The 15,048-nt window shown below is 46.1% G+C and overlaps 1 protein-coding gene across 2 annotated transcripts in view; it reads right to left on the bottom strand.

Moving 5' to 3' along the window:
• The window catches only part of Fyn (FYN proto-oncogene, Src family tyrosine kinase), a 193,269-nt gene extending 182,747 nt beyond the window's left edge, over window positions 1–10,522 (bottom strand). For both annotated transcript variants that reach the window (XM_021173874.2, XM_021173875.2), the window contains exon 1: window positions 10,103–10,522. The gene's annotated coding sequence lies outside the window, so the exon portion shown is untranslated. The remainder of the gene's footprint in view (window positions 1–10,102) is intronic.
• Between the last annotated feature and the right edge of the window lie 4,526 nt (window positions 10,523–15,048).

Genomic DNA, 15,048 nt, shown 5'->3' with positions numbered 1-15,048 from the left:
AGAGGCTGGACATGAACAAACTGGGTAAATATGTCACAAGGGGACATTAGAAGCCAGCAAAAGGTAAAGGCCATCTTGTCACAGCAGAATGTGACCTCCTACTCTTAAGGTAGGGGGTAGGGAACTTTTAACTAGACTCTGCATGGCTAAAGCAAATAACACACCCCACCCCCACTTCTCAAAGATCACAATAGCATTGTGAACAACAGTGATCACCAGGCACATTCCCTTTGCTTCTGCAGCTGTCCTACAGCTATAGAAAATGTTCTTTCCACGCTAGCACATGAAACCCAGCACTCAGGGGAGGGCTAGGTAGGGGAAGCCATTAATGAGGAACCCTGGTGCAGCTCACAGGTGGCTCAGAAGACTCTTAGTGAATGCCTGACAAACACCGCCCATTGTGCTGTTCTGTCTTTTGTTGGGGGAAAAAAAATGACTGGACTGATTCCTCCTGTAACCATGGAAAACATTTTATAAAAAGCTCATTTCCTACCATCCCTTTGAAAGACACAAAAAAAGGGCTGAAGCCGAGCTGCAGTGTCAAATCCTCACTTTGCGGGACCTTGGCTCTGGTACAGAGCCCTCCTACCCTGCTAAAGAGATCCTTCAGATGCTGCCACGTGGAGAGGGTCCTTCCATAGGCAGAGCTGAATGCAAAGTTCAGCAATGGCAGGTCCACTGTAGGTGAGGCTCTGCTTCCTCTGCCTCAGTCAGTGGGGCACAGCAACTGTGGGCTGGTCAGCTCCCGGTCCTTGACCACCCCCTACTATATGTTCCCGGTCTCCTGCAGGCCATTCTGTATATCCTCCCTGGTCTTGCACGTCCCTCTGCAGTGTGGGAGCCTCCATCCCTTGTCTTAGCTCTTCCTCTCCCTTTGAGAACATGGTAGCGGGGGGGGGGGGGAGACCTAAATACTTTCCTGACCATCCGAAATTTTCAGCGAAAGCCAAAAGGTTCCTAACAAAGATCTTTAAGTGCATGTCATGTTCAAGATGTGACGGATGGCCACTAAGCCTCCACCACAGTCAGTAGGGAACACATGCATCTTCTGCCACCATAAAGCTCGGAAGCTCGCCGTTTGGGAAGATGCCAATCTAATACCATGATATCCGGGAAACCAGCTGCACCTCAGACCTTGTCCTGGGGCCTGTCCAAAGCAGCATCCACTGACCTGCTACAAGCTGCAAGTAGACCAACCAAAGGATGGACCAGCATACAATATGCTGGCACATAAAGGCCCAATAATTTCTTTGAGAAGACAGAACTCTCAGATAAGGACTTTAGGAACCTGGAGAGCTGTTCTTAGCTAAATTAGTAGCTGGAGTATTCACTTGGACAAATCCTAAAGCTCTTTGAACCTTGGATTTCTCATATCAGCTTTTAAGTAACACATGGCATCATGTGTTAGAATGTTACAGGAGAGACAGATGCTTAATGTAAATACGGAGACTGGGATTCTAATTGGGCCTTGAGAAACGGGAAGAATTCTAAGGGAAAGGGAGGACCAGGGTCCAGGAAAGGGCAATAAAAGCAAGAACACATGAGCTATGTTAAATATTCAGTGAGTGGGCTGCCATCTTGGCTTAGTAGGGAGGTGAGCCAGGTGTAATTAAGGAAGGGCATGGAGGCAGGAGGTTTACAAGGCCATCCTTAGGAATCGAGTCTTTCTCCTCCCACTCTGTGGGTGGTTAGCACACAGGAGGAACCAGCGTCAACATCAGCTCCTGCTGACAAGGATCAGGGCCTGGGAGTGAGGCAAAGGTTCTCTGCAGGCCAGAGTCACAAGGACTCATATCCCAAGGACATGGACCAGACCGAGGTGTACAAAGAACTGGCTCAGAGTGACATTGTGGGGGAGGAGCCAATGATAAGTGATAAGAATGGCCACAAGTTAGAGAGTTTGCTGATCCGCCAGCTTGGATTCCTGCGTCTGAGAACAGTAAGATGCTGTGCTTGCATTTCTAGGTGAGAGAAGAAACTAGAGCAAAGGGACACCCCTCAGGCTGACAGACTAACCAGGGACACTGCGAACAGAAACCAGTGCTACTTAAAACACTCTGATGTTACTCATGCAGTGAAATTAAAATAAAATTGAAACAAGAACCAAATTTTACCCTTGTCAGTATTTAAAAATGTCATGAACTGAGCAGCATATGAAAATGAAGGAATCAGCGGGCGGTCATCTGCCTCCAGTGGGGTTTAAGCTAGACAGGTTGTCACAGATGTACAGACCCTATCACTTTTGGGGGCAGTGAAAGGAGGATTGGGGAAAGTTCCTCAGGCTTTGTTGTGGTAAAGAAAAACTGGCTCGTTTTAAATTTTCCATTAAAGCCCTACTTTTCAATATAAAGCAGATGGGCTCCTTACACAACTTCTAAAAAGCCTACTATTTTGGGGTACCTCAAAGATGGAAGTTCTAAAGAAAATAAAGTCTCTGAATTCACCAAATAAAATCCCACTAGCACATTCAAAAGAAGCAGGGACTTAGAAATCTTTAAAATGCAAGTTGAGAGGTCTTCTTGTATCAGAGACCAAGGCTCCTCCAACTCTTGGCTGGAGGACCACTTCTAGCAGCTCCTTCATGCTCCCATCACAAGAGCTGGAACTCTGCTTGCTTTATTCCCTGCCTTCTGAAAGTTTCTCCTGCCCCTCTATTCCCACTGCTCCTCCCAGCTACAGAAAAGATTTCAAAGTGTTCTATCATCCCTGGCCTCCTGTAATCATAATGTGGCCTGGGAACGTGCACTCCAACAGGGCATAGGTACTCTGCACTCCCCGACACCCCATGCCCTTTTAATGAGGTAAGACCTGGCTTTATTACCAGTTTGCTGTTCTACAAAGGAGGATGACAGAGGAAAGGGCCAAGGCTTGCAACGTGCTAGCTCTGGGGTGTTGGCATGGGAGCTGCTGGCTCAACACACTCCCTCATAGGCTGCTATCTCTTTTGAAGGATGGATCGAAAGGAAAGGATGTAGACACTGGAGCCAGACCACCTGCTTCCAATCCCCAGCTCTGCCACTTACCAGCCCTGACAAAAGTCACCTTTATACTTCAGTTGTCTTGCTAAGTTGGGCTAATAATGTCATGGAATAATGCTGTGTGTCACCCTCTCAAATCACCCCATATACCCCTGATTTGCCAAGGGCTTGCATGGCGTTGTAAAAGTCCAGTACTCCCTGTCCCCCACCCATCTGACTCCCTCTTCAGCATGAGTCAGGCTGGGCTGTGGTGACAGGAGGTGGTAGGCAAGTGCTGTGGGAGTCCTGCGTGGGGTGGGGGGGAACAGAGAGGGGGCTTCGCAGGAAGTGAGACCTCACTGCTATGTTAAGAGTGGGTAAAGGTGCTTACATGTGCCCTAGCGCATGACAGAGAAACTGCAGTGGACAGGAAGCAGGGAAGAAGTAATAAGCCTTCAGAAGCATGAAGCACCCAGGCCCAGCCTCACACGCTAGTAGCTGTGTGACGTGTGCAAGTGACCTCACAGCTTTAGGCCTCGGTCTCCCCGTGTGACTAATGGGGATAATAATATTGTGCCTGTCACATGGAGTTGTTATGATTAAAAAATTACCGTGTGTAGAACAGCAAACACGGGCCCCCAGGGGTCAATAAAAGGCTGGTGTTATCTGTCCAGCATACTCAGCCAAGAATGAGTAGCTGTGGTAAGCTGGGTACATCTTTTATTAGCAACAAAAATGGTGAGAAGCATAAAGGCCCAAAACATGTAATCCTCTGGCAAAGCTTTCTGAGCAGGAGTAAGGACCGAGCTATAAGCCCTTCTGATACTATAACTTTTTTCCTCCCAAAAGCTTACAGGAAATAGGTGCTCAACCTCTACTTCCCCAAGACCGCATGGTATTGCTTTGAGATGGCAGCCATACTAATGCAGAATGGATGTGTGCTTTCTAAATGTACTCAAGAAGCCCAAGGTGGCCGCCTATCCCGAGGGAAGCCCAACACAGCCCTGTGGAAACAGGCGGAGAGCAACAGAAGCGCCCTCTTCCAAATGCCACAACTCCGAGTCTAGCAAACACTGTTAAAGTTTCATGAGTCAGTTAGCATTATCTGCTTTTCCCACGTTTTTATTAGGCCGTAAATCCAGTTCAATTTATATCCTTCTAGGATTACTGCGCCCTAATCAAGTCCAGAGTGTCACTTATCCCTACGCCGTCTATGCTACGTGTCACCCAAGCCCATCTAGATAATGTTGTTGAGGCTACTTAGGTTGTTTTAAGAGCCAAAAATTAGATTTCCTCAACGACAAACTCTCAAAGATGACCATATTTCTGAATAATCCAACTCTGTTTTTTTTTTTTCCCCCAGAAATCAAATGCATGGTTTTTCTTTCTTTGCGGTTTCTTTTTCCTTTACAAAATCAGTACACATTCTGAAGTCAAACTCCAGGGGCTGAAGTATAAATAGGTTACAATTCTGGTTGCCTGACAAAAACAAAGAAACCCTTTAATAGAGTTGACTTCAAAATGCCTTAATGTTTCTGTTCTCAGGGATTAAAAAAAGGGAACACCCTCACAGAAGTAGGGGGAGAGGGATAGGATAGGAGGTTTCCGGAGTGGGGAGGAACCAGGGAAGGGGACATTTGAAATGTAAATAAAGAAAATATCTAATAATAATAATAATAATAATAATAATAATAATAATAAAAGAGTATCTTTCTTAAAAAGATTCACCAAAGATGTTGTTTCAACCACACCATATGAGCAAATGTCCTATCCTGCCTAACATTCTTGATCTGAGACAATCTTTCATTAAATCTCATTATAAACACTAAAAACTCCCTAGTATACACACAATACATTTTTAAACACACATATACACATACACATGTACTCATACACAGATCATGAACATACTAAGATATTAATGTAATTTCTGCTCTGTAAATGCTGGTGTGTCTATGTGTGTGTGTGTGTATGTGTGCACGTCTATATTAACAGTAACGAACAGTTTACTGATATGAGCAGTGTGATTCTAAGTTCTTTACATTTGCCAACTCAGCCTCCATTCAGAAAGAAACGAAAGCAGAGAGAAGGCTCAGTGGTTAAGGATGTGTTGTGCACTTGGAGGGGACCCTAGTTCAGTTCCCTGAGCCCCCATCAGGCAGCTCACAACTGCCAGTATCTCCAGCTCCAGAAGATTGGACCCCTCCGGCTTCTCAGACACCTGCACTCACGAGCACCGGTCTCACTACCACCCCCAATTTTAAAAAAGATAAAACAACGGAAGTGAAGATAAGGTTACACATCCAAGATGATCTATCTGGGGCTCCACCTTAGCTCCGGACTCTATACCCCAACCCTCTCCTGAACTGAAAGGCTCAAAACCTGGTGATGCAGGCACTTGGCATATGTTACCAATTCTTTCTGGGTTTCACTTTGCCTCCAGTGAGATTAGCCTGTTAAATTAGATGATCCTTAAGATTCTGGGTTCCATGACCTTTAACCTTGAGTGGATTCTTTGTGATTACACATCCGACTTCTGCACTTGTCTGTGGAGAGGCAGATGCCAAGAGGGATACCTCTCTGATCGCTGGGTGATTCTCTGGTCTGGTTCCCAGACTTCCCGTGCTAAATCCAATGACACTTTTCATCTGTTTCTTATCACCCTCTGGCCCCAGCTACGACAACCCCCCTGGCCTGTCCCATATTTGGGATCTCCACTGAGGGCCTGTACCCCTGCTTCTGTTACTGGGTTCACCTTAGCCACATCTATTCTTTCTATTGGCACAGTCTTCCCAAGGGACATATTAACAGCTTCAGGTATTTTGTGATTTGCTACTAGCAAATTTACGTTTGATTCTAAGGCCTCTTCCGTAGCTCCAAGCCGAGCCATCCAGTCACCTGCATAAACATCCGAAGTGGCCACAATGAAGCCATCCTTCTGCCCCGTTACTGGTCTCCATATCTGCAATCATTTCAGTGACATCTCTTCTCTGCCTCAATCTTTCTCACCTATCTCTGCTAAACCCTTTCCATACACACTTCATTTGAATTCTCAGACTCTGCAAACAATTCTCCCAGAATGGCTCTTGTCCACCCCTGGTCAAAGTCTCACACTATGACCAAGTTAGTTCATAAAATACAAATGAGGCTCATGCCACAGCTCTACTTGAAACTCCTCCTCTAAGGCACTCAGAACAAGCACTTTCAAAAAAAACTTTTCAATTTATCCTTCAGCTTGGTTCTAGCCCTCTGTCCATCTCTCCACTGTGCCCATCTAGTTTTGAACTAGTTACAGCATCCCAAACGGTCTGTGTGGGGTTTTTTCCTGGTACAGAGGACTTCCCACAATATCCAGCTATCCAAGTCTCACTCCCACCTATCTCCTCCTGCACCTGGTGGCCTAGGGTAAAGATACTGTAGCCACACTAACTGTTCCTGATCCCGACTCTTCCCTTAGAATTAGCTACTCAAGACTATTGAAGCTTGTAACTTTCCTTTCACAACACAGTGATTATCAGAGACATTGTTTCATATCATTATCGCTCAGATTAGCTTGTAAGTGGAACATGACCCAGGGTGAGTGCTCAATAAACATCAGCTATTGTGTGTTGTTGCCATCTTCTCTAGTAGGCTGTGGGCTTCTGTAGAACAAGGGCTCCGATGCATTCAGTGCCACAGCCCTATCTCATTGCTTTCTTGCACGAAACAGCACAGTGTTTGTAGGACAGATAAATGTAAGGAAATGGTCACTGAAAAAAAAAGGTACATTATAAACTGGAATAACCAGTATGGGCTGGACTCCTCTACTCCTATACGTAGGGGGTCGGTGGAGACCAGGAACCATTTGGAACAGTAGCAGTTCCCCTACTCCAGGTCCAGAAGCTAACTGATTGGCTTCCATGTAACGTGTTGGATGAAAAGACACAGCCAAGAAAGCTGGTGATGGAAAGATGCTGAAGGAAAAGAGGAAAAGCCTAATTCCCAACTAAACCAGCAACTGTCATGAAAGAAAGCCGTGTCAGTAAACAGAGTGTAATATAAGTTCAGTCCTTAACCTAAGCGAATAGATACGACTCTCACTCCCTCGTCTGCACTGTCCAGTCCCCATGAAGCCCTCCCTCCTCTGGGGTCACCAAGTGTCAGTTTAATTGTTAAGGAAACTAAGTAAAATGGTACTGTGATCTGTAAGGTTCTTCCCTTACAGAAACTCTCTGGAGTTTCCAGACTTGCCTGAAGAAGACTAGGCCAAGATGGGTGCTTCTGTGATTTAAAAAAAAAAAAAAAAAAAACATCAAAGACCACAGAGCCAGGACTGAGTGGTAGCCAGGGATCGCCCCGTGGATAAGTGGTCCCCCGAAATCACAAAATGCCAGGTTTTTAAAAAAACATGCTGAAGATGAAAATCAAAGCAACCAAACAATGATGGCTTTTGTTAAGTGTTATGCAAAAGTGTTTACCAAACACACAAGCCTTTTCCTTTCTTGGGGCACATGGCTAACCTACACTTCTCATTGGATTCTCCTGCTGTTAAACATGGTCATATAGCCACGACTCTTCTAAAGACAGAGTGGAAGTGACATGTGCAGACCAAAGCATTTTAAAGGTAGATGCACCCTCCCCAACTCTTCATCCCACCGATCTGTTACAACAGGTTATGGAAAGCTGTGGCATGATAGGATAATGGGACCCAGAATCACTCAGGACAGAAGAAAGCCAGCTACTGAGCAGAGACACCTATGCAGGGCTACGTGTGAACAAAAATAAATATATTTTGGTTTAGCACCATTATACATTTTCAGGCCTGCTCTAGCTAACATGAGTCTCTTTTAAAAGACATTGGGTACATATTGTTGATCTAATTCACATTTGTCGCTCATTAAATGAAACCACCAAGTAATACCAACAAAAGTAAAACCTGACAGAAAACAAGAAACCATTGGGTTAGGTTCTCTACCCAATGGCAGAAATGGACAAAAAACAAAAACAGAATCTGATGATGGTGTTGGAAGACAAATTTGGAGACATGGTGGCTTGCCTGGATCAGAGAAGCTGGCAAAGGCTTCAGAACAGAGATGACACGTGTGCTGGGCCTGGGCTTCAAGAACATCAGGCGATGGGGGAGGGGACTCCAGACCCCCAGAAAGTAGAGGTGCTCACCCACACTCATGCAACCGTATTGTTAATAAGTGCCTCAGACTTGGTCAGTACAGTGCAAGTTTATCGTGTACTGACTTTCCTTTCTGGGTCTGGCATCCTAACAAACCAGCCTTTGTTTTCAGAGAACATTCAGTATTTGCCCTTCTGCTGTGTGTGTATATGTATAAATATATATGTTCCACGAACGATGTCAGCTTAATGGATCACAACTCTTTTCAGATAAAACAGCTAAAGAGTAAACTTGGTACAGTTTCGTTACTTTCAACAGTTGAGGCCCCACAACCCAGGAATCAGCAGATCAGACCTAAGTTTTGACAAACTAAGCCTGAGACTTACATTAACATTTCTACCTTCAGAGGAACACCATAGGTTCTGAATTCCGACATCTGCATCCCGGGTTCATAGTTAACTAGCCCCAAAGCGTGAGAATTGAAACCACTTCCTCCAAGTCTGAATGTATGGTACTCACTGGGTAGAGCCAGACAGGGAGACTGAGCACAAAGGGTGAGAGGCCGGATGTGAGCTTCCAAAGTCAACCTTGAAGCAGACAAGTGGTACACCTCCAGGGTCTTCCAAAAGCCAGCCCAAGTGCTTGCTATCCATGGCCCCAGTTTCTTAAATAAAAGGGCTAGGCAGCATTGCTGGGCAGACCAGAGCACATTTCAAAAGACTTCATTCAGCAAAGAGGCCTTGGACTTTAGAGAATCCAGTCAGGCTGCTTCACTCTTGTTAAACAGTTTGATTCTGACTCAGACACAAAATTCTTCTGATCCCTCATCAATTTATCCTGTCTCAGGCATCAGTACCTATCCCCCAAGAAGAAAAAGGGGGAAATGAGGGATGGGAGAAGGTTCCTTGAAAGTATAGCAACTCCTAAAACAGCTGAAATAACCCCCCCCACACACACACACACCTTAAATAGAGAAAACTGCAGTTGCCACTCAATGCTACCAGTCTGTAAACACAGCTAAATGCCTGCACCTGCCACCCGGGATCCGGGAGCCTTCATTTTTTGTAAGTGTGGCAGAAAAGACTAAGAGATCAACTGCTTCACCAGAAAGAAAGGGACGCCCCAGGGATGAGACACAAGAAGCATGGTGCCCTGGGTACTTTATGTGTCTCTTCTCTATGAACTGAAAGGGCTCTTTGTGTCACACACACACACACACACACACACACACACACACAGAGCGAGTCTGATTTATTAAAGGAAGGAGGGGCAAAATGGGTGATTTTATTATCCCTCCTCCTAGTGAGTCCCAGCAAACGCCTCCTGGGCCCAAGCTTGGTGGCCTCTTTCTAGCTCAGTCCCTGTGGCCTCAGAGATAAGAGAGCCTAGAGGAGACCAAACAAAACCGTCTACCGACCTAGGGAAGTAGGGAGGAAATCCAGCGTGTCGGGGAGGAGAAATAAGCTTGAGAGAGCAAAAGGGGTGGGGGGGACAGAGGAAGAGGAGGCAAGGCCAGACACAGGGGAAAGGGGAAGGGTGGGTGGGTGGTAGCACAGGAAGGGTGAAGGGGAGGGTGGGGGAAGTGCAAGGGAGGTTCCAGAAATAGGCAGGAGGATGCGCTGGGGAACGGCAAGGGCCACCGAGGGAGGAGGCCAGGAGGTGGAGGAGTGGGGCAGGGGTTGGGTGGGGAGGAAAGCAGCACGGGGCATCAATTATTAAGTGATTACATCATCCCTGACATTAAAACAACACACACAGCCCCGGTCCCCGCGGGGGGCCGCGAAAGGAGGGCGGGGGCGGAGCTGGGCCAACCTCACCCCCAAGCCAATTCCTATTTTCCACCCGGCACCCGCCGGCAGCCGAGGAAAGACACCCCGGTGCCTGCGCAGCCTCGGGGCGGTACCCCGCATCAGTGTCCTGCGTCGCGGGGCGCCCTGGAGGCTGCGCGGCGGGACCGCAGCGGGGGCAGCCCGTGCGGGGGCGCTGGGCCGGGCGTCTCCGCAGCATCCCGAGGCTCCGCGCATCCCCGGTCGCTTACCTGCGTGGCTTGGCGCTCAGCTCCGGAGCACATTCACATGGTCCTCTCCCCGCCCTCCTCCGGCGCGGCCCAGGCGGCTCCCGCGGCTCCGCGGCGGGGCCCAGGAGCTCCTGGGCCTCGCGAAGCGCCGAGGGGGCGGCGCCGGTGTCCCCGGCCCGGCAGCCCGGTCCCTCCCTGGCGCGGGTGGCGGCTTTGTGTGTGCCCGGGGAGTCCTCGAAACGCTCCGGCTAGAGGCGGCCTCGCTGAGCTCTTGACCAGCGGGCGGGTCTCGGAGGCCCGGCGCACGGCGACCCCTCCTCCTCTCCGCGGAGCCCCCTCCCCGCCGGCTGCGCTCCTGACAGATGGCGCAACTGCACCGACGCGCCGCCGCCACCGCCGCGGCTTCTCGCAGCTACTCTCGCTGATGCTCGGGCTGCTCCGGATCCCGAGGGGTTCGAGAGGGGGCGGGACACGCCCTGAGACTGTCAGGTCTTTCTGCCCTATCAAAGGGCCCGCTGAGGGCTGAGCGCCGGCAGCCATTGGTGGGTGCGTCGGAGGCGGGACGGCCATGGGTGGGGCCGCCGAGTGGGTTGAGCGTTACATTGGTGGCGGGCAGCCTGCCGTGCGCAGGGCCACAGGGTGTGCGAGAGGATGCGAGGTTGGCGGAGAAAGAAGAGATGTGTGTCTGAGGACCGTGTGGAGTTGCGAGTTGGTGGGGTGGGCAGGAGAGTGCGCAGGGAATGAGCTGCTTTCCACTTTGCTAGTGGCACCTGCCACTCCAGCCTCACAGCCATGGGAACCTATTTCTCCAAAGAGATAGCCTCGCCTTTGAGAGTGGGAGGATAAAATGGAAAGGTGTTAAGAATGGCGATGGCAAATTAGGAAAGTGAGGAGCAAAGTAGAGAAGTACCATTGCAGAAACTGGGAAAGCTAGAACCAGCAAACGCACAATAAATAGTAAGAAGTTAATGTCTTATTAGTCTCATTTTCTTGGGTACCCAAATATGCTTCACACACGCACACACACACACCCCTACCCCAGGAAAAGTGAAAGAGAAGTATGACTGAAATTCAAGGGGCCTGCAACAAAGAGTCCCAAAACCACCCAGTAGAGATTGCTTGTGCTCTTCCCTAACTGTTTAATAGTAGCCATTGCTCGACTGGCTTCTTGGGGCATTCAAACTTCTCTTGGTTTTCTTGTTTTCGATGGTGGCTGAGCTGAGCTTTTTGCTCAGATTTTCCTTGATGAAATAATAGCCGGGTTGGTCTACAGTCGGTCTTTATTTCCGATCCAGCTTTTCTATGGCAGGATGTAACTTCATAAAAAGAAACATTTTGCCTTCCTGATTTTCTTTATAGGCAATTCCTGTTTACTGAGAACTCTGTTTTAAGACATGTTCAGAATCATTTTCTTTAATGATTTTGGTAAGAAACTCATCCCTCCCCCTCAGCAAATCTAATCTTCTAAGAAGTAAGTTTAAGCAAAGCAGCCTTGGCTTCCTTAGGCGCTCAAGGTCTGTGTTATCTTTCCTGCTCAGTACATTTCCCCTGTAGTTTAAAAATACCAGTCTCTTTTGCTGAGTTTTTTTTCTTTGTCTTTTCCGCGGTGCTCTTTTGAGAAATTTGCTGCTATTCAGTAAATGATCCTCATGTGATGGACGAGGAAACTGAGGACAAGGGAAGGTGACACTGAGGAATTTCATGTCCAATCTCTTCCTAAAACCTGGAGCAGATGGTACTAAGTCACTCCATTGTTAATAATTTCTTTTAGAGGAGTCTCGTTTTTGGCATCTGCAGCATAATAGCTTCTTCACGTAATTAGTGGACCAATAAAAGGCAAAAGGATTAAATGACAAATTAACCAACTCCCAGCAAGACTCTGTTCTGTTTTTTCTCTTTACTTAACTTTTGAAAAAATAAAAACAGAAAAACCCCACAACTCTTCCTCCGGATAGCTTTAGAGGGATTCTGTCTCCACAAGAGGATTTGCTGATGTTGTGAACAAGTGAAAAAGCCCTGGAAAGATGTTAGCATTATTCCCCATTTTGACCTGCTCCCAAAGGTCATCCAGGTAGACTTGACTTAAACACTGTCCTCAACCTACCCAAGGCAAGGCATGCTTTGTTCTAAACCTGCAATTTTGTTTTCTTACAGGCGGTATCTATTACACAAGTTCAAATGGAGACATTGTTCTAGAATTTCTCTTAGATTTGGTTGTTATTTGGTTGGGTTGTTGTTTGTTCTGTTTCTCTCACCTTTAAGTCCCCTGTTTCTATTCTAGTGTTCTTTTTTGTTTTGTCTAATCTGTGTTTCCTGTTTTGCTTTCAATGTATATTTAGTGTTATTAGCTAAGCTGTTTCCCATTTTGAGATTTTTGTTTTCTTACCAATCAACAAGAAAATAAAAATGGTTACTGAAACTGGAAAAGCAAGGAAGGGAGATGGACCAGTGAATAAATGGCCTGCTGCTATACACATGAGACTGAGTCTGAGTCCCCAAAACACACATTAACAAAGCCATTACAGCTGGGCGGTGGTGGCACATGCCTTTAATCCCAGCACTTGGGAGGCAGAGGCAGGTGGATTTCTGAGTTCGAGGTCTACAGCCTGGTCTACAAAGTGAGTTCCAGGACAGCCAGGGATATACAGAGAAAACCTGTCTCAAAATAAATAAATAAATAAATAAATAAATAAATAAATAAATAAATAAATAAGAAAGAAAGAAAGAAAAGAAAATGAAAACTAACAAACAAAAAAACCCAAAGCCGTTACAGTGGCAAGTGTCTGGAGCTCCAGAATTAGTGAGAGACCCTGTCTGAGAAATATGTTAGAGAACCAATTTAGAAAGCCCAGCATTGACCTCTGGCTTCCATAGGCACTGCATACGTGTGCAAGTGCACCCCCAAGCATGTATGAACACCTCTAAACATGTATGCATACACACCTTACACAAAGACACACAGATATGTACAAAGGAAATGCATTCTAAGTGACCACACCTCAGCATATGCCCAAAAGACATGACATCATACCTCACAGCTACTTGCTCAGCTATATTCATTGCCATTCTAGTCACAATAGCTAGGACATGGTGACAACTTAAATATTCTTCAGCTGATGAACGGGTAAGGACAATGTGGGACGTGTATCCAGTGGAATAATCAACTGTAAAGAAAAATGAAACCATGGAACTTTTCAGGCAAATGGGTAGAGCTATTTTGATAGAGAGCTATTTGGATAGCTATTTTAGGTAGAGATCATTTTGAGTGATGTGACTCAGACCCAGGAAAACACACATTCCATGCTCTTTCTCATCGGTGGTTCCCAGTTCCAAGTTTTCAGATGTGAGTGCGCAATCTGGAGGAACTGCAAAGCCCCGGAAAGTAGAGGAGAAAATGGCAGAAGTGGGGAATGGCGCGGTACAGGCAAATTGGAGGAGGAAATAGGAAAAATTGAAAGGGGTTAATTTGGGAGAGGAGAGAGAGGTAAATACAGAAGAAAGAGGCATGTGGGTAAAGTAATAACAAGGGTGTCAAAAAGCCATAGTCATATTACTATCTATCTATATAAAACTAAATACAAAACATGACTTGTATACATATACACTATTTAGTTTAAATGAAACTTTTCCATTGGCCTAACAATGTTCCCCCCCACACACACAAGATACATAGGCCATCTAAAAACAAAACAAAACAACAACACCAGGCATGAGAAGTCCTCTTTTGAGTTGTTGATCAAGGTTGTCCAAGTGACTCCCAAAACATTATAGAATATTGCTGTCATCATTGGTTGCCTCCAAGGTAGAAAATAAGTCTCTATTTAAGGCGCTATGCACTTCAGACATAGGACCAAAAGTATGTGAGCTGGGTCTAATCTGAAAGCCTCCTCTGTGATGACTAACTTTGTGGTACCAGGACATTCCATGCAAACTTTCAAGGGAGAAAGCATCCAGTTGTCCTACCCAGCTATGATGCCTATGAACAGCAGCAATCACCAGCATGGCATGATAACCGTCAGGGCGCAATAATGGCACACATACCTTGGTGATAACCAACAGCTCTCTAATTGGACTTATGACCTGCTCAGAAAGAAAGAAACCATGCCTGCGAATAGAACCTAGTCAGTTAACTGGGGCTAAGTCGGGGATCTTAGATGAAAACCAATAACAGCCACTTCCTAACCAGCTTATTTCCTAACTACATTTTAAATGTCCCACCGATAGGTGTTCTTCTCACCCCCTCATCAAAGAGACTTCTCTTTGCAGTAGACGAAGATCATTACAGACACCATGCAGTGCTTGGTCTCAGCCAATACATCAACACGGTTCCTGTACCTAAGGCTCAGGGATTGTTGCAGAAGAGGAGGTGGAAAGGTTATAAGCTAGAGGATCAATCAGGCGCTTGCTGTGAGTTTATGTCTTCCAGAAATGTCAGTGAGGTTACAGTCATGAAGTCTAATCAACAAGGATACCTAAGAAGCCTTGAACAGTGACAACACCTATGGACATGCTAACATGGAAAATTAAAGCTCAAGGGATTTCAATTCTAGACAAAGAACAACAGGGGAAGGTGGTGAGCAAGAGAAATGGTCTTCTCCATGTAAGAAGTCCCCAGTGGTTATCCAATACCAAGTAGTCAGCCTTTAGATCATATGCATACAGGTAATGTTATATGGAAAAAGTGTTGTGAGATATATATATATATATATAATATATATGCATACATATATGTATATATATGTGTGTGTGTGTGTGAATATATATGCCATGAATTTGAGAAAGAGTACGGAGGAATACAAGGAATGGGAAGAGTTGGAACAATGAAAGGTAAAGGGAGAAATTATGTAACATTAACTTCAAAAACCAAAATAAAATATTATAGAAGGAAAAATCCAATTGTTTGTACCTTTTCATAGACAAAATCTGCAAGTATATATACAAAATTTATCTGTGAGGTTCCCTTAAGA

The sequence above is a fragment of the Mus caroli genome, chromosome 10 (genome assembly GCF_900094665.2).
Source record: "Mus caroli chromosome 10, CAROLI_EIJ_v1.1, whole genome shotgun sequence".
In the NCBI taxonomy this organism is placed as follows: domain Eukaryota; kingdom Metazoa; phylum Chordata; class Mammalia; order Rodentia; family Muridae; genus Mus; species Mus caroli.
Note: the sequence above shows the minus strand (reverse complement) of the source record. Positions and strands in the feature narration are given on the sequence as shown.